At 38.9% G+C, this 20,559-nt stretch overlaps 1 non-coding gene across 1 annotated transcript; it reads right to left on the reverse strand.

The window, feature by feature from the left end:
- Positions 1–4,392: 4,392 nt before the first annotated feature.
- LOC141662973 (small nucleolar RNA R71) lies at positions 4,393–4,499 on the reverse strand. Its single transcript, XR_012551070.1, has one exon. It is a non-coding gene; the product is annotated as a small nucleolar RNA R71 (small nucleolar RNA).
- Between the last annotated feature and the right edge of the window lie 16,060 nt (positions 4,500–20,559).

Here is a 20,559-nt window from a genome sequence, read left to right on the forward strand (position 1 = left end):
ACACAAGTCATTTTATTCCACAATTATAAACCGTTACACCTTAAAAGGGTTTTTGAATAATTTACATATTCCTTGCCATTATTACAATTCATATTATACATAAGTCTGGTTCAACAATAGTTGAAAACCTAGCCTATTGGTAGCTCCTACCTCAGCTACGGCGGCATCAACGCTTCCAAAAAAACTGCGGAACGTTTCCTAACCGCTTGCGAATTGGAAGCTTGGTCTTGTTCATCTTTTCTATCTTTTGTTGTATGATGAAAGAAGAAAGCAAGGGTGAGCAACAAAACCACCAAAATAATATGTATAATAATTAACAATATATGAGCATTCTCATAGTACTCATGAATGTCTTGGTCAAGAAGAAATGAACCAAGCTGATATCTTAACGCGACCAAGTCACAAAATATTCAGTATATATATACATATATACTTTTCACAATCTTTGAAATCCTCCGACATGTATAATCTACACAGAGTTCCAGTTTATAACTGTATAAAAATATCGTTGCAAGGTGATCTCATATATCTAACCTTGTCTCAACGTTTTTCTGAAAATCTTTGACATGCATAAGATAATCATTTACTAGATATAAGTTTAAAAGATGAAGTTACAAGATACTCCAATATACTTATATCTATTCCGAATACTACTTGAACTACCACCGTTCAAGGTATAATCTGTGTCAAAAGTTCATCACATAGATGAGACTACAATATATGATTTGAATAGATTCAATCCTGAAAATATCATTCAAAAGAAATGAAGTTACGAGATACTTCATTAAGTCCCGATATATATATCCATATATATATATATATATATATATCTCATACATTTCCTGAAAACCTCTGTCATGTAAAGTATGAACAGAGTTGTTATATCCAATGAATTTTGGAAAGGAAAAGAATTTTGGCATAAACCCGATATTTTGCTGATCAGGCAAAGATACCAATAAGTAACCTTTTCTACTGTAGATGGATGAATTCCTCGCCGGTCATCATCCTGGCCACATTCGGACCTCGCGCTAGATCGTTACCCGGCCACTCACGCGTGGATGGACTGTCACCCAGCCTCTTACACCTTCATAGACCGTACCCCGGCCTGTCGCTTATGCCGACTCAATCAGATGGACTTACTTCCCGAACATTGGGCAAGTAATCAAATTGTTGTCTCAAAACAGCAACCACATTGCGAATATAAAATACACCACAGAGCCGAATCCCTCAGGTTTTGAGCGAGTATTTAAATCCCCTTCGAAAGGAGGATCTTAAATATAAAAATGAGTTTTGGGATCCGCCCTAACTTTTAAAAATCATTTTGAAGACTCGAAAACATTTTTAAGAATGTTTGGAGTAATGCTGATTTAATGAAATAAATCAGTCCCGATATATTAGAAAATATATGAATATTATTATTTAAATAATATCCCGATAAGGATAATCCTTATAAAAATAATTGAAGTAAAAGTTTTAAAACTCATACTTGAAATGGATATTAAATAACCAAAGATATACTTATACGAAAGTACGATCTTTATTTGAATAATCGAAAATAAGTTTGATTATCTAAACATTATTCTTTAATAAAATAAAGAATATTATTTAGTAAATAATCGGAGTCATAAGTCCTCAAATGAATATTCAAATAATATTCATTATTTAAAATAAAGTTATCGAATAAACCTTATTCGATTAATAGTTTTGAAAACTATATCTATATACAAATATAAATATATATATATAATATACTCGGGAATATCGACTCCCGGTCTTAGAATATGTTCACCTTTGGGTCCCCTATACTAAAGGTATACGGAATTACTGCTTATCTCTAGCATAGGTATTATGCAACTGAATCAACAGATATATGTATCAAGATTACGAAACAGACATGCATATATACCATATCACATGCTCCAATAAATCGCAAGATTTGCTAATTAACCATCATGCATCTATCACAAGATAATGCATATATATATGTATACATCACAACAACTGTATAACGGGTAGAAAACTTGCCTGAGTGCTCCTGGATAGACTTAAGCTTAGAGTGGGTCCGATAACCTATGAACAACAACATAAGTCGGAATTAAACCCCGATCGCTTAAGAAACTAGACTTTAACCAATTGAACCCTAACGTTCACTTATGGTAACTTATACGCTTAACGAATCACATAAGTCATTCGAGTACCCTCGGCTCCACCATTTTTAATAAATTAACCATTAAGAATTTTAAAGCGATTCTTTCGCGAGTACCTTACTGATAAGTGGCATTTTATACCACTTAGAACGTCTTAAAATAGCTTAAATTGGTGCCTTAAAATCAAGTATTTTGTGTATTTGATGCATTTTTCTAGTGTTTATGCATTTCAGGGTATTAGTTGCATTTCGGAGGAGTAATCAACAAGAATAAGCCTTGGCATGTGTTCACCATTGCGAGAGGAAAGAAAGGGGCAGATTACAGCGAAGAAACGGAGCAAACTCAGGAATTTTCCAGTAGGGTCCTGAGCGCCCGCTCAGCTATGCTGAGCGGCCGCGCAGAAGGCTGAGCGCCCGCTCAGCTATGCTGAGCGGCCGCGCAGGGTCAGGAATTTTGATAAAATATTTTAGACTTCTACTTCTGTTTGGCTTCCAACTTTTATATAATCTGAGTTTTATGGGACTATTATATAAGTAGATTTGGAGACGTTTTCACGAGGTTGGATCGTGGTATTAAGCAAGGAGCGAAGGAGATAAGGAAGAAGACCGTTTTAGCACACAGCAACGAAGAGGAAGCATATTTTCTTGTGATTCTTATTTCGTTGTAACGTTGGATGCTAGTTTTCTTACTTTGAAACTAATTACTCTTGTGACGTACTCTGATTGAATATAATTAGTTTAGTTATTATTCTCTTGTGTTTTTTATCATGATTTCATATGAACCCATGATGACGATAAGTGCTATTATGGGCTAATCGTGATCATGGGGTCGTAACGGATTTACTATGGAATTCTTTAGTTAATTGTTTGATACCTTAGTGTGTGATGATTGTATGATATCTAGTATTGGTTGTGCGTATTTGTCTTATCTGTGTCGCGAACATATAAGATAGGGTGTTAATTTCTTGTGAAGCGACAGTGGATCTTGAGATTTAGAACTTGCCATGCTAGCATAGGTTCATGTATGATGTGCATTATTAGTGGGTAACTCTAACAGTTTTATTCGCCATGTGTAAACAAAAGGAATAACTTGTGCTTAAATCGTTATGTTGTCAATTTCTGTAGACATATAGGAACTCAACATAATTGATGCCTATTCAACTTCTATCTTAATTGTGGATGATTGGTAGAATGGTATTAGTACAATGAAAGTTGGCTTTTATCAGTTTCGTGTTATTCGATTAATATCATCACTGTTCCATGCTAAGGGTAATAACAATAACTATTGAAGGAAGTAGTAATGAAGTTGTGATCTCATGAGAGTTTTAACATTGTTAATTGAAGTGTTATTTAAGTGATTAATTAAGTAGTTAATTGTAGTTAATATTTAGTTAACAATTCTAAGTGTTAATGTCTTAACATTGAGAAGTAATCATACGTTGGTGCGTGAGTTTAATTGAACAATAATTAGGCTGAGTCTCTGTGGGAACGAATTAGAAAGTATTCTATATTACTTGCGAACGCGTATACTTGCGTGTATTATTAGCGCGTGTTTCCGCCCTAAAAAGGTTTTGGCGCCGCTGCCGGGGACTCGACGTATTTGTTTAGTTTATGTACTTACCATTATTGGTCATTAGGACTCAGTGATTAGGACGTAGTTGTTACTTATTATTTCTGGTTGTGTTTCAGGTACTTTAGCAAGCGTTTATGCAAACTCGTTCTCGTACTCGCAAGAGGACTTTAGATACAGCTGAGGAGATAGACGAAGTTCTTGATATTCCGGAGAAGATAGATTTTGAAGATTCGGATTCAGGAACTGAGCAGAAAGAACCAGTAATCATGGGTGATCGTATTGTTCAGGTTGATCCAGCTCTTATGGACTTTTCTCGGCCTAAAATTGATGACATTCAGTCAAGCATTCTTCATCCGGCTATTCAAGCTAACACCTTTGAAATCAACAAAGGAATTCTTCATCCGGCACTATTCAGATGGTGTAGAATTCTGTTTCTTTTGGAGGAGCTGCGACTGAAGACCCCAACATGCACATAAGGAATTTTGTCGAGATCTGCAGCACTTTCAAGTATAATGGCGTGACTGATGAGGCTATCAAGTTGAGGCTTTTCCCATTCTCACTGAGAGAGAAAGCTAGGGACTTGTTACATTCTGAACCAGCTGGGTCCATCACTACTTGGCAAGATCTTGTGCAAAAGTTTCTGGTGAAGTTTTATCCGATGGTAAAGACTGCTGCTATGAGGAGTGCTCTTACTCAGTTTGCGCAGTAACCTACAGAATCTATGTGCGAAGCTTGGGAACGCTACAAGGAAATGTTGAGAAAGTGTCCACATCATGGAATGCTCGATTGGATGGTGATCACTGGTTTCTATAATGGTTTGGGGGCCCAATCTCGGCCCATGCTCGATGCAGCAGCTGGAGGCGCCTTATGGGCCAAAAGCTATACTGAGGCTTATAATCTTATCGAGACTGTGGCTGCAAATGAGCATCAAAACCCAACTCAGAGGATGATGCCTGGGAAAGTAGCAGGTATTCTGGAAGTCGATGCAGCCACCGCTATTGCAGCGCAGCTTCAAGCGCTGTCGATGAAGGTTGATTCTCTAGCTACATATGGAGTTAATCAAATAGCTATGGTCTGTGAGCTTTGTGCAGGTTCTCATGCTACGGATTAGTGTTTTCTTGTCAACAAATCTGTTCAGTATGTGAATAATTATCAGCGACAACAGCAGCCTGTGCCAGCTACTTATCATCCTAACAAAAAAAATCATCCAAATTTTAGCTGGGGTAATAATCAGAATGCTATTCAGCCACCATATCAGCAAGGTGTGAGTAAACAGTTTAATCCACCTGGATTCCAGCAACCACAGCAGTATGCTCAAAGGCAATCATATCCTCAACAGGGAAGTGCAGCTGCACCTACTAGTGCTGATTTTGAGGAACTTAAGCTGTTATGCAAGAGTCAGGCGGTTTCTATCAAGACCTTGGAAAATCAAATCGGTCAAATAGCCAATGCAGTGTTCAATCATCAACCTGGCACACTTCCCAGTGACACAGAAGTACCAGGCAGGAAGGAAGCTAAAGAGCAAGTCAAGTCTATTACCTTAAGGTCTGGGAAAGTTGCTAACGCTGAAAAGGCAAAAGAAGGAGAAGCTGAAGTTAGAGATGAAGAAGCTAAGCAAAAGGAGAAAGCGGCGGAACCAAGGAAGACTACTGTTGAACACACTCTGCCTGAGGGTAATATAGGGGAGAAACAGCTCTATCCTCCACCACATTTCCCTAAGAGATTGCAGCAACAAAAGCTGGATAAACAGTTCGGTAAGTTTCTGGAGGTGTTCAAGAAACTTCACATCAATATACCTTTCGCTGAAGCTCTAGAGCAAATGCCTAGTTATGCAAAGTTTATGAAGAGTATTCTTTCAAGGAAGGTGAAACTGGATGACCTTGAGACCGTTGCTCTAACGGAAGAATGCAACGCTGTTCTGCAGTAAAAGTTAACTCCAATGCTTAAAGATCCAGGTAGCTTCACCATTCCTTGCACTATTGGCAAGTTATCGTTCGACAAGTGCCTTTGTGACTTGGGAGCAAGCATCAATCTGATACCGTTGTCGATCTTTAAAAAGTTGGATTTGCCTGATCCAAAACCCACCTACATGTCTCTACAATTGGCTGATCGTTCTATTACTTACCCAAGGGGCATAGTGGAGGATGTGCTAGTCAAGGTGGATAAGCTGTTCTTTCCTGCAGACTTTGTTATTCTGGATTTTGAGGAAGATAAGAAGATTCCCATAATCTTGGGAAGACCTTTCTTGGCTACTGGCCGTACCTTGATAGATGTGCAGAAAGGTGAACTTACTATGCGGGTGCAGGATCAGGATGTGACCTTCAATGTATTCAAGGCAATGAAATTCCCTACAGAAGATGAGGAGTGCTTAAAAGTGGATGTGATTGATTCTGCGGTTACTTCAGAACTCGATCATATGCTAATGTCTGATGCATTAGAAAAGGCCTTAGTGGGGGATTTTGACAGTGATAATGAAGATGGCAACGAGCAATTACAATATCTGAATGCTTCTCCCTGGAGGCGAAAGCTGGACATGCCGTTTGAATTTCTTGGTACTTCTAACCTCAAGAATGCTGAAGGAAAGCTCAAACCATCAATTGAGGAAGCACCTACCTTGGAGCTCAAGCCATTACCTGAACACTTGAGGTATGCCTTTTTAGGTGATGCATCTACTTTACCTGTTATTATTGCATCTGACCTTTCAGGTAGTGAGGAAGACAAGCTCTTAAGGATTTTGAGAGAATTCAAATCGGCTATTGGATGGACCATAGCAGACATCAAAAGGATCAGCCCTTCATATTGTATGCATAAGATTCTGCTAGAGGAGGGTAGTAAGCCAACTGTTGAGCAGCAGCGCAGACTTAATCCTATCATGAAGGAGGTGGTGAAGAAAGAAATTCTGAAATGGCTGGATGCAGGCATCATTTATCCTATATCTGACAGTTCTTGGGTGAGCCCCGTACAATGTGTGCCTAAAAAAGGAGGTATCACTGTGGTAGCAAATGAGAAGAATGAGCTCATCCCCACTCGAACAGTTACAGGATGGAGAGTATGCATGGATTACCGAAAGTTGAACAAAACCACGAGGAAGGATCACTTCCCTCTGCCATTTATTGATCAGATGCTCGACCGGTTGGCTGGTCATGAGTATTATTGTCTTCTGGATGGCTACTCAGGGTATAATCAGATTTGTATTGCACCAGAGGATCAAGAAAAGACTACCTTCACTTGTCCATTTGGCACGTTTGCTTTTCGCAGAGCTTCGTTTGGTTTATATGGCGCACCGGCCACTTTTCAGAGATGTATGATGGCTATATTCTCTGACATGATTGGAAATAATGTCGAGGTGTTCATGGACGACTTCTCCGACTTTGGACATTCGTATGATGAATGTTTGAATAATCTTCGTGTCGTGCTCAAAAGGTGTGTGGAAACTAATCTGGTGCTCAATTGGGAGAAATGTCATTGTATGGTGTGTGAAGGTATTATTCTTGGGCATAAGGTCTCTGGCAAGGGTCTTGAGGTGGATAAGGCCAAGGTGGGAGTCATTGAAAATCTTCCACCACCTATTTCTGTAAAAGGAATCCATAGTTTTCTTGGTCATACGGGTTTTTATCGGCGGTTCATCAAGGACTTTTTAAAGATATCTAAGCCGTTGTGCAACTTGCTTGAGAAAGATGTGCCTTTCAAATTTGATGATGAATGTTTGTCGGCATTCGAGACTCTCAAGAAGAGTTTAATCACGGCACCAGTTATTACAGCACTGGATTGGACAGAGCCGTTTGAGATGATGTGTGATGTGAGTGATTATGCGGTAGGTGCAGTTCTTGGGCAGCGCAAAAATAGTCTCTTTCATGTGGTCTACTATGCTAGTAAGACCTTAAATGGGGCCCAAATGAACTACACCACTACTGAGAAGGAGCTCTTGGCTATAGTCTTTGGTTTCGAGAAATTTCGATCTTATCTGCTTGGGACAAAAGTGACAGTATTCACCGATCATGTGGCCATTCGCTATTTGGTTTCCAAGAAGGATTCGAAGCCGAGACTCATTCGTTGGGTGCTCTTACTTCAGGAATTTGAGTTAGAGATCAAGGATCGAAAAGGTACTAAGAATCAAGTAGCTGACCATCTCTCTAGATTGGAGAATCACGAGTCTACTTCACAGGGTAAGACATTGATCAACGAATCTTTTCTGGATGAGCAGTTGTTCGCAGTTCAGGAGGAAGAGCCATGGTTTGTAGATATTGTAAACTATCTTGTCAGCAATATAATGCCTCCTAATTTGACCTCAGCTCAAAAGAAGAAGTTTCTGCATGAGGTGAAGTGGTATATGTGAGATGAACCATATTTGTTTAGACAGGGAGCTGACCAGATCATCAGGAGATGTATCCCGTTCTGTGAGACGGAGGGGATATTACGAGACTGCCACTCCAAAGTTTATGGTGGACACTATGGTGGTGAGAAGACGGCAGCTCGTATTCTGCAAGCAGGTTTTTTCTGGCCTACTTTATTTAAGGATGCTCATCAGTTTGTTTTAAGGTGTGATCATTGCCAAAGAGTGGGAAATTTGATGAGAAAGGATGAGATGCCGTTAAATGTGATGCTTGAAGTCGAGGTCTTTGATGTTTGGAAAATCGATTTCATGGGGCATTTTGTCTCGTCCTGCAATAATCAGTACATCTTGCTGGCAGTCGATTATGTCTCAAAATGGGTAGAAGTCAAAGCTCTACCGACAAATGATGCAAAGGCAGTGCTGAATTTTCTTCATAAGCAGATTTTCACAAGGTTTGGAACACCTCGGGTAATCATAAGTGATGAAGGGTCGCATTTCTGCAACCGTAAGTTCACTTCTATGATGCAGCGTTATAATGTGAATCATCGAGTTGCTACTGCCTATCATCCGAAAACAAATGGTCAAGCGGAAGTGTCTAACAGAGAGATCAAGCGCATTCTAGAGAAGGTTTTTTGTCCGTCAAGGAAGGATTGGTCTTTAAAGCTCGATGAAGCTGTTTGGGCTTACAGAACAATATACAAAACTCCACTTGGTATGTCCCCATTTCAGCTGGTGTATGGTAAGGGATGTCATTTACCTACGGAGCTTGAGCATAAGGCCTACTGGGCGTTGAAAAAGTTGAACCTGGATTTAGATGCAGCTGGTAAGAAGAGAATGCGTCAGCTTAATGAACTTGATGAATTCTAACTTCAAGCGTACGAGAATAAAAAAATGTACAAGGAAAAGGTGAAGAGGTGGCACGATAGGAAGCTACATCCTAAGTTATTCGTGCCGGGGCAACAAGTTCTCTTATTCAACTCTCATCTCCGACTTTTTCCTGGAAAGTTGAAATCAAGGTGGTCTGGACCTTTTATTGTCAAAACTGTGTTTCCACATGGAGCGGCGGAAATTTTTGAGAATGATCCGAACCAAGCATTCAAGGTTATTGGTCAGCGTTTGAAGCACTACTATGGGGACATGGCAACCCGAGAAGTGGTTAGTGCCATTTTATTGTCAACTTAAGGAAGGTACGCAACGTCAAGCTAATGACGAAAAAGAAGTGCTGCGTGGGAGGCAACCCATGATTTGTGGTTACAGGAACCCTTAGAAGTTAATAACCTATCCAAAACCAAAAAAAAATCAGAAAAACGGGACTGAAATTTTTTTTTTTCCAGTGATCCCCTGAGCGCCCGCTCAGGGGTCGGCTGCCAGAATTTTTTTTAGGTCATAAAAAAATCCAAAAAAAATCAGAAAATAAAAAATAAATCACAGCCCATAAACCCACGAATTCTTTTCCTATTACCCCATGATTTTATCCCTCAACCCCACTCCTAATCTAATTTTAACCTAATCCACACCATATATATACATACACCTATCCTACATATCTCCCACAAAACTTCTACACTCAAACTCTCTCCCAAGCACAAAAACACAGTTCTTAAACACTTTTATTCAGATTCAATGGCACCCAAGAGAGCAAGAACTATTGATAGCAACAGCACAGTCCCTACTGCTGATTCATCGAGGGGTACTGCTGCAAGGCCTCGGTTGAATAACAGAGCTGCGGAGGAGGAGTACACTAGGCTTTTGGGGAAGCCGATTCTGAAGGAGAGAGGGTTTTTACCATCGGGGAGGGATGGTGAGTTGCTACCTATGATTGCAGAGAAGGGGTGGATAGCTTTTTGTGAGTCGCCCGAAGTAGTGCCGATGAGCGTGGTTCGCGAGTTCTATGCGAACGCCGAGAAGAATGGGGTTTCTGTGGTCCGAGGGCTGACGGTTGATTATCACCCAGCGGCGATTCGCCGTGTGATTGGGCAGCGAGAGAGGAAGCCCGAGGAGGAGAACTGGATTGAGAAGACTGCTGAGGATTTCGACTTGGATTTGATTTGTGCTACTCTCTGTAGGCCGGGCACAGTTTGGACCTTCAGGACAGGAACTAATGAGTATCGTCACTTCCCGGCGATCGCTATGAACAGGTATGCCCGTGCATGGAATGCGTTTATTTGTGCTAATATTCTGCCTTCTTCGCATGCACATGAGGTCACAGTCGAGAGAGCACAGTTGTTGTGGGAATTCTTAATGAGGAGTACTATGTGGACCTTGGTGAGTTTATCTACCAAGGGATTCTGAAGTTTTTGAGGGGAGCTAAGCACATGAACATCCCTTATTCATCCACGGTCACGAAGCTTTGCTGAGCAGTGGGAGTAAACTGGCCGTCTCATGAGCAGTTGCAGTTATCGGCCGCTCCGATTGATTCTGGGACTCTGAATGGAATGCAAGAGTGGACCGGTGGGAAGCCCGAGGAGCATGGGCTGGGTTATCATCTTCCAGGAGGGCGTCCAGCACGAGGTGCTATTATGGCTAGGCCTAGGCTTGATGAGGCTGGTTCTTCGAGAGCTTAGGAGGGTGCTGGGATGGCTGATGCCCAGTATAGGAGGCTTTCACGGCGGATGGATGCCATGTACGAGACAGAGAACAGGTTTGCTCAAGAGCTCACCCTTGCATTAAGGACTGCTTTTCGGGGCCTTGGAGCTGATATCCAGTGGCCAGTTTTTGGTGAGGACTCTGCATACCCTCCGCCTGATACTCCACCCACTGAGGGTGATGATGATGATGACTCCGAGTAGGTATACCCTGTGTTCCTTTCTACTACCTTCACTGGGGACAGTGAAGATTTTAAGTTTGGGGGTGGTAGTTAAGGAATATTTTGTGTGTGTCATATAGCTGCATATTCATGATAGTTAGTTCATATAGTTGCATAATTTTTGCCATATAGTTTTTTTTATATAGCTTTATTTGTTTGTCATTTGTTTATCATATCATATAGCTCATGCATATGCCATGATCCCTTTTGCGATGATTTATCGACTGATTTGTGATATTGATGCGAGTGTAGTGATAGCATTAAAGTGATATTGAGTCGTGTAGGTTGATATGCATGCTAGAAGCACTTGTATTTTCACTAAGTCTTAGAGAATGCTTAAGGGCTAGATTGTTGTTATAATCTGATTATTTTCAAGGTTAATCTATTTATTATGCTTATAATTTCATAATAGGTTCTTAGTGATAAAGGCATGAAAAAGAAAAAAAATGGAGTAAAAATGGAATTTGTTGCTAGTTGTGGCTAGGCGTCAATTGGCTAGTAGCCGGCTCGCATGTTATGCGAGTAGTCTAGGGTTGAGCAAGATGGAGCGAAACGCACTTGCTCAGAAATTTTGAAAAAAAAAGAAAAGAAAAAGAAAAGAAAAAGAAAGAAAAAAAAGAAGTATGTGTTTATGCATAATTGATCACGAGTGGGCTCTTTGTTATTCGAGTTATTAAGTTCTTAGGGGACTTTGTGCCTAGTGACCTAAGGCTTTTAGAGTCTGGGATCCGCTAACCTAACGCTCGCTACATGGATACCATTGTATAAGTCTTTTGTGGACCTCACTCATTGCACGGTCAAATAAGCATTGTTGTTGTGAATAAAAAGCATGATTCCGTAATAAGCTCCAGAATTCTTGTAGTGTTATATCTCACTTTGTGCCTAGAATTTTTTATTCTTTGTATAATCATGTGATTGCCTTGATGATAGTTGAGTCATAATAACTGGTCTAGTTCCGAAGCATATCTGTTAAGCATCTGCACACACCACGTTTCTGGCTGTATGTTCGTTTGCATGAGTTTATTGATCTTTAGTCGCCTAACTGCATTTGTTGAGATGTTGTAAATTGGTTGGTTTGTTCGTACTAAGGGGGATCGCTGCAATTTATATAGATTGCATTCATGCATGTTTTTATTTGTTTTTGAGTCTGTAACGCTTGAGGACAAGCATCGATTTAAGTTTGGGGGTGTGATAAGTGGCATTTTATACCACTTAGAACGTCTTAAAATAGCTTAAATTGGTGCCTTGAAATCAAGTATTTTGTGTATTTGATGCGTTTTTCTAGTGTTTATGCATTTCAGGGTATTAGTTGCATTTCGGAGGAGTGATCATCAAGAATAAGCCTTGGCATGTGTTCACCATTGCGAGAGGAAAGAAAGGGGCAGATTACAGCGAAGAAACGGAGCAAACTCAGGAAGTTTGCAGTAGGGTCCTGAGCGCCCGCTCAGCATAGCTGAGCGGCCGCGCAGGGTCGGGAATTTTGATAAAATATTTTAGACTTCTACTTCTGTTTGGCTTCCAACTTTTATGTAATCTGAGTTTTATGGGACTATTATATAAGTAGATTTGGAGACGTTTTCACGAGGTTGGATCGTGGTATTAAGCAAGGAGCGAAGGAGATAAGGAAGAAGACCGTTTTAGCACACAGCAACGAAGAGGAAGCATATTTTCTCGTGATTCTTATTTCGTTGTAAAATTGGATGCTAGTTTTCTTACTTTGAACCTAATTACTCTTGTGACATACTCTGATTTAATATAATTAGTTTAGTTATTATTCTCTTGTGTTTGTTTATCATGATTTCATATGAACCCATGATGACGATAAGTGCTATTATGGGCTAATCCTGATCATGGGGTCGTAACGGATTTTCTATGGAATTCTTTAGTTAATTGTTTGATACCTTAGTGTGTGATGATTGTATGATATCTAGTATTGGTTGTGCGTATTCGTCTTATGTGCATCGCGAATATATAACATAGGGTGTTAATCTCTTGTGAAGCGACAGTGGATCTTGAGATTTAGAACTTGCCATGCTAGCATAGGTTCATGTATGATGTGCATGATTAGTAGGTAACTCTAACAGTTTTATTCGCCCTGTGTAATTAAAAGGAATAACTTGTGCTTAAATCGTTATGTTGTCAATTTCTGTAGACATATAGGAACTGTTGTGAATATGTTGTGTACTTGATGATTACCTAAACAAAACATCTAAGTAGATTTTACTTAGTGAAATAATGTAGCACTCGACGAATAAGAATTATAGTCCCGACGGATAACTCATTATAGTCCCGACAGATGATTAACTTATTATCCATCGAGTGAGTAGCTTATGTAATAATAAGTTTGTAGCACAGTGTTGTATGCACCTTTGTATAGAATCTGGAGTAGCATATAAGTCATGTTGACTTTAACTAGATATGCAGAATAGGTTGATTAACTGTACATAAGCAATGTCTTGTAATTCTGTATAAGTGAAATGAAGTCAAGTGCCAAAATAGCTACCAACGGATGATTAACAAAGCTTCGATGGATGACCAAAATAGCTACCAATGGATGCTTAACAAAGCTTCGACGGATGATCAAATGACTATCAACGGATGTTTAACGTAGCAGTCGACGGATGATCAATTAAGTCATCGACGGATGATCTGAAAGTCGACAGATGACCATATCAAGATTCAAACATCAGTTGAACAGTGAAAGCTGACACACAGCCGTTGAGTTGGATACAAGTACATTGTGGAAGCCCAGTAACTGGGTAATAGAGGACGAAAAGCAGCAAAGATCAAGACTGTTAGATTTTATATTTGTTCAGTTCTTTTGACTTTGTATTCTTGGTAATATATAAACCAAGAGAGTAGCAAATAGAAAAATAACTGAGATAGCTAAGAAACAACAACAGAGAAACCTTTGCAAGCACTATCTTTAGCATTTCCTGTGTTCTTAGCAGTTCTATTTGTGTAAGCAGCTGTGAGCATTTCTGCACACAGAGTCCTCTCGATATATTAAATATATCTCTGGTGAAATTGTTTAAATCCACCAGAAAGTTTTTAAAGACTCTTGTTTTTAATTACTTATGTTTTGATTCATTCAAGTTTACATTCCGCATTGTGCTAGTCAAAACAAATATATCCATAATCGAGTTGAACATTTTTATTTCAAGAAAAAGGTTCAAGAATTCCATTCAACCCCCCTTCTGTAATTCTTGCTATATTGTTAAGGGACTAACAATTGGTATCAGAGCAAGCTCTTAATCTACAAAGAGTTTAAAGATCAAAACAATTCAGCAAGATGAACAAGAAAGATGTTGGAGTCAAGATTCCTTTTCTTGATAAAGATAATTACCATCATTGGAAGGTAAAGATGCATCTTCATATGCTTTCTCAAGATTAGGCCTATGTGGACTGCATAGAAAGAGGCCCTCATGTTCCAATGAGAGCTGCAACGGGAAATGAACCATCTGTTCCAAAGCCAAGGCATGAATGGTCTGATCCTGATATTGAACAAGTCAGGAAAGATAAAAAGGCCATGAACATTCTGTTCAATGGTGTTGATGCAGACATGTTTGATAACATCATCAACTGCAAGACTGCCAAGGAAGTTTGGGACACAATACAGATAATATGTGATGGTACTGAGCAAGTAAGAGAAAATAAAATGCAGCTCCTAATTCAGCAATATGAGCATTTTCACAATGAAGAAAGTGAGTCACTCACTGACATTTTTAGTAGATTCCAAAAGCTACTAAATGCTCTTAAATTGCATGGAAGAGTCTATCAGACTAAAGATTCCAATCTGAAATTTCTCAGATCTCTTCCAAAGGAATGGAAACCAATGACAGTCTCATTGAGAAACTCACAAGATTATAAGGAGTTTACTTTGGAGAGACTGTATGGCATTCTGAAGACCTATGAGCTTGAGATAGAGCAGGATGAAAGAATGGAGAGAGGAAAGAAGAAAGGAGGATCCATTGCACTAGTGGCTGAACTGGAAATGGAGAAGGAAGTGAAGATGGAAGCTGTGGAATCAACTTCAAAGGCCTGTGAAAGCAAGGGTAAAGGGCTAGCTGCAGAAAGTGAAGATTCATTGAGTCAAGATGACATGGAGGACATTGATGAGCACCTAGCATTCCTTTCAAGAAGATTTGCCAAGCTCAAGTTCAAGAAGAACTTTGGAGCTGCCAAGCCAAATAGAAACATGGTGGATAAATTAAAATTCAAGTGTTTCAAATGTGGCTTGGCAGGGCATTTTGCAAATGAGTGTAGAAAGTCAGATTCCAGTAAGAAAAGATTTGAGTCTGTGGATTATAAGCAAAAATACTTTGATCTACTCAAACAGAAGGAAAGGGCTTTTATTACACAAAGGAATGACTGGGCAGCTGATGGTTTGGATGAAGATGAGGATGTCAGCTATGTCAATCTAGCCCTTATGGCCAAGTCTGATGAAATAGAGACAAGTTCCTCAAGCAATCAGGTAATCACTACAAACCTTGCACATTTATCTAAAGCTGAGTGTAATGATGCAATAAATGACATGTCTACAGAATTGTATCATTTGTGTGTTACACTTAAGTCCCTCACTAAAGAAAATGCTAAAATCAAAGAAAACAACTTGATTTTGAGTGAGAGGAATAATGTGCTTGAGTCTCAGTTTGTTGAGTTTGAGAAACTAAAAATTGAGTGTAGAATTGCCAAGGAGGAATTAACTGAGTCCTTGAAAAAGGAAGAAATTTTAAAGAAGCAGCTCGATCGTGAACAGGAAGTGATTAAAGCATGGAAAACATCCAGAGATGTTCATGCTCAAATCACTAAGGTCCAAGGAATTGAGTCTTTTTGTGATGAAGCCTGGAAAAAGAATAAGGAGAAACTGGAACCTATTTTGGTAGATGGATTGCTGACAGATGTAGACTCGACGGATGATGAGAACTATCCGTCGGATAACAAAAAGTGTTATCCGTCGAATGATAAAAATCCTCATCCGTCGGCTGTGAGCAAACCCATTAGCAAAGCCAAATTAACCAAGCTAAATGAAAAGTATGGGTCTGTTTCCAAGAACTTTGTTTCAGGAGAGTCAAGTCAAGCCAAGAAAGGGAAGAAGGCTAATGTTGGTCACATGACTGTCAAACAGTTAAGTGCCAGACTTGAGAAGATAGAGGTAAAAATAAAGACTAAAAGAAAAAACAATAGGAATGGTAAAGTAGGGATTAACAAACATAATAACTACACACCTGACAAATATGCTCCTAGAAAAATCTGTGTCAAATGTGGTAGTGTAAATCATTTGTCTGTTAATTGCAAATCTGCCATGCCTACTCCCATATCTATTCAGCCTCAATTCTCTAACATGAATGCCATGCCTCCCATGCCTGTTAATGCTATGCCTACACAAAACATGAATGCACAGTTTGCTAATATGCCATTTGCACCTAATCCATATTATGTTGCATACAATATGCCTCAAATGCCATTTAGCATGCCTTACTGGAATAACATGTTTGCACCAAGCATGCCATTTCCTGTTAGCCATAATATGCATGATAATTCTGTTGCATCTAGTGGTTTCAAAGGCCCAACCCATATGACTAAGGAAGAATCTGAAATTCCTAAGTCAAATGAGTTAAGACCTAAGAAACAGAAGAAGAAATCTAACAAGGCAGGACCCAAGGAAACTTGGGTACCAAAATCAACTTGATTTGATTTTGATGTGTGCAGGGAAACAGAAGGAATCTTTGGTACTTGGATAGTGGTTGTTCAAGACACATGATTGGTGATTCTACCCTGCTCACAGAGTTTGAAGAGAAAGCTGGCCCAAGTATCACTTTTGGAGATGACAGCAAAGGTTATACTGTGGGATATGGCTTGATTTCAAAGGACAATGTCATCATTGAAGAGGTTGCCTTAGTGGATGGTCTCAAACACAATCTGTTGAGTATCAGCCAGCTTTGTGATAAAGGCAACTCGGTAACCTTCAACAAAGAAACCTGTGTTGTGATTAATAATCAAAACAACAAAGTGGTTCTCACTGGTGTGAGAAGAGGAAATGTGTATCTAGCTTACTTCAACTCAACTAAAGCAGAATCTGTAACTTGTCTTCTTAGTAAAGCAAGTCAAGATGAAAGTTGGCTATATCACAAGAAGCTATCCCATTTGAACTTCAAGACCATGAATGAGCTGGTAAAGAAAGAGCTAGTTAGAGGCATTCCTATGGTGGAGTTTACAAACGATGGACTGTGTGATGCCTGCCAAAAAGGGAAGCAGATTAAAGCATCATTCAGGAAGAAACTTGATTCAGCAATTGAAGAGCCTCTACAACTGCTTCATATGGATTTGTTTGGACCAGTCAATATATTTTCAATCTCAAAGAAAAGATTTTTCCTAGTAATTATAGATGATTTCTCAAAGTTCTCTTGGACATATTTCCTAAAGTCCAAAGATGAGGCTAGTAAAATCATCATCAATCACATAAGGCAAGTTAACAATCATCCTGATTTCAAAGTTAGAAGAATTAGGAGTGATAATGGAACTGAGTTCAAGAACTATGTCATGAGAGCATTTTGTGAGGAAAATGGAATCTTGCATGAGTTTTCAGCAGCAAGGACTCCACAACAGAATGGAGTAGTGGAAAGAAAGAATAGATCTCTTATTGAAGCTGCAAGGACAATGCTTGAAGAATCAAAACTACCAACATACTTCTGGGCTGAAGCTGTAAACACTGCATGCTACACTCAGAACATCTCTCTGATTAATCAAACAAGATGCATGACACCTTATCAATTGTTCAAGAACAAGAAGCTAACTCTGAACTTTCTTCATGTCTTTGGCTGTAAATGCTATATTCTGAGAAATCAAACTGATCAAAATGGGAAGTTTGATGCTAAAGCAGATGAAGGAATTTTTGTTGGATATGCTGTTGGTAAAGCATATAGAGTCTACAATCTAAGAACCAACATTGTTGTTGAATCTATACATGTTGTGTTTGATGATAAAAAGATTGAAGGACTAAAAGATGGAGATTACCATGAGAGCCTCAAATTCGATAATGTTGAGATGGTCAGTGATGAAAGTGATGATGAGAGTGATCAAGAAACAGTGTCTAAGGATAATGCAGACAAATCTACTATAAATGAAGCACAAAACTCAACATCCGTCGAGTTACATAACGCTTCATCCATCGGAAGGCAATCTGTATTATCCGTCGGAAGACAACCTGCCTCATCCGTCGGTACTCAAAACTCACCATCCGTCGGGTTATCAAAAGGAGCAGGAAGTCAAGGCAGATCACCCATAGAAAGCACCCCAATCTCAAATCAAAGATCCACAAACTCAGGGGGAGTTTTTAGCAATCAAAACTCAATCACACATCAAGACAACATTAAGGTCTCTTCATCTAGGGCTAATCTACCTCAACTAAGAAAATGGACAAAAGATCACCCCTTTGAACTGATTATTGGTTATGTGTCTTCCAGAGTTCAAACCAGGAGAGCAACTCAAGAAGAATGTCTATACAACAGCTTCCTGTCTAAGGAAGAACCAAAGAAGGTAGAAGAAGCCTTGTTAGATCCTGATTGGATTGTAGCTATGCAGGAGGAGCTAAACCAATTTGAAAGGAATAAAGTATGGAAGCTGGTACCCAAGCCTACAGGAAAGAATCCAATAGACACCAAATGGGTATTCAGAAACAAGATGGATGAAAATGGCATTGTAGTAAGGAACAAAGCAAGATTGGTTGCTAAAGGCTATTGTCAGCAAGAAGGAATAGATTTTGATGAAACATTTGCTCCTGTTGCAAGACTTGAAGCCATCAGAATCTTCTTAGCCTATACAGCCCATGCCAATTTCAAGGTCTATCAAATGGATGTCAAAAGTGCCTTTCTGAATGGAGATTTGGAGGAAGAAGTGTATGTAAGTCAACCTCCTGGCTTTGAAGATCCAAATTTCCCAGAGTATGTCTATTATCTACTGAAAGCACTTTATGGACTGAAGCAAGCACCTAGAGCCTGGTATGACACTTTATCAAAGTTCCTTTTGGAAAATCACTTCACAAGAGGTACTGTAGATAAAACTTTATTTTTCAGAAATGTGAATGGCTCTAGCATACTTGTTCAAATTTATGTAGATGATATTATTTTTGGCTCTACAGATGAGAAACTTTGTAAAAAGTTTGCCGAACTGATGTAAAGCAAGTATGAAATGAGTATGATGGGAGAACTAACTTACTTTCTTGGTTTACAAGTTAAGCAAGTTAGTGATGGAATATTCATTAGTCAAATTAAATATATTTTTGATCTTTTAAAGAAGTTTGATCTAATGGATTGCACATCTGCAAAAACTCCCATGGCCACTGCAACTAAGCTTGAACTAAACACTACTGAAAAGTCTGTGGATATTTCAAGTTATAGAGGCATGGTTGGCTCACTTCTGTACTTAACAGCTAGTAGGCCAGATATAATATTTGCTACATGTTTGTGTGCTAGATTTCAGGCTGATCCTAGAGAGTCTCATTTGATAGCTATTAAGAGAATCTTCAGATATCTCAAAGGAACACCAAACCTTGGCATATGGTATCCTAAAGATTCTGGCTTTGATCTAACTGGTTATTCAGATGCAGATTATGCAGGTTGCAGAATTGATAGAAAAAGCACAACAGGAACCTGTCAATTTTTAGGAGACAAGCTTGTGTCCTGGTTCAGTAAAAAGAAAAATTCAGTTTCTACTTCTACAGCGGAAGCTGAATATTATGCTGCTGGCAGTTGCTGTGCACAGATTTTATGGTTGAAAAATCAATTGCTAGACTATGGTTTGCAAGTTGAAAGGATTCCTATTTTCTGTGACAACACAAGTGCAATTGCCATCACTGAAAATCCAGTGCAACATTCAAGGACAAAGCATATAGACATCAAGTACCATTTCATAAGGGAACATGTAATGAATGGTACTGTAGAGTTACATTTTGTTCTAAGTGAGAAGCAACTTGCAGATATTTTTACCAAGCCACTGGATGAATCCACCTTTTCTAGGTTGGTAAGTGAGTTAGGTATGCTTAATTACTCTTGAATTTATTTGAATTATTTTGCAAGTTGAAAAGTAGCCAGAAATTTAACTGATTTTTAGTCTTGGATGAAAATTTTGGCTAAGTCAAAATTTGCATCTCGACGAATGACCATTATCCATCGAGTTGAGTCATCCGTCGATATACAAATTGTAAATAAAAATTAATTACTTTTCTAGAGTATTTAAAGCTCGACGGATAACAACTTATCCTCATCCGTCGAAGTGTCTAAATCTTAACCGTTAGTTCCCTGAACATTATCCATCGAGTATACTTACAGTTTGAAAGCATTACACGACGGATAATGGGTAGAATTTTTACAGTTTATTTTAAAATGGCTGTTTTAGGAAATTTCTTTTGGGTAATTTACTTCTCTTTATTATTTTTATCCGTTGATTTTGAGTAAAGTATAAAAGCTTATTTCATTCTAATCATTTTCTTTTATCATTCTCAAATTCAACTGTGTTATTTCATTCTCTCTCAAGTAAAAATCCTCTTTCTCTTCAAGCCTTTCTTCTCTAATAATGGCACCCGTAGTAAAGATCATGTCGCAGACTGGGTTCATCTATGAGAAGAACAACTTCACTTATTTGGTCAATAAGGGGATTCAGCAATCTGAAGACTATCATAAGATGATGGACTTCGTGAAAAA

Source organism: Apium graveolens, chromosome 5 (genome assembly GCF_009905375.1).
Source record: "Apium graveolens cultivar Ventura chromosome 5, ASM990537v1, whole genome shotgun sequence".
NCBI classification, from domain to species: Eukaryota; Viridiplantae; Streptophyta; class Magnoliopsida; order Apiales; family Apiaceae; genus Apium; species Apium graveolens.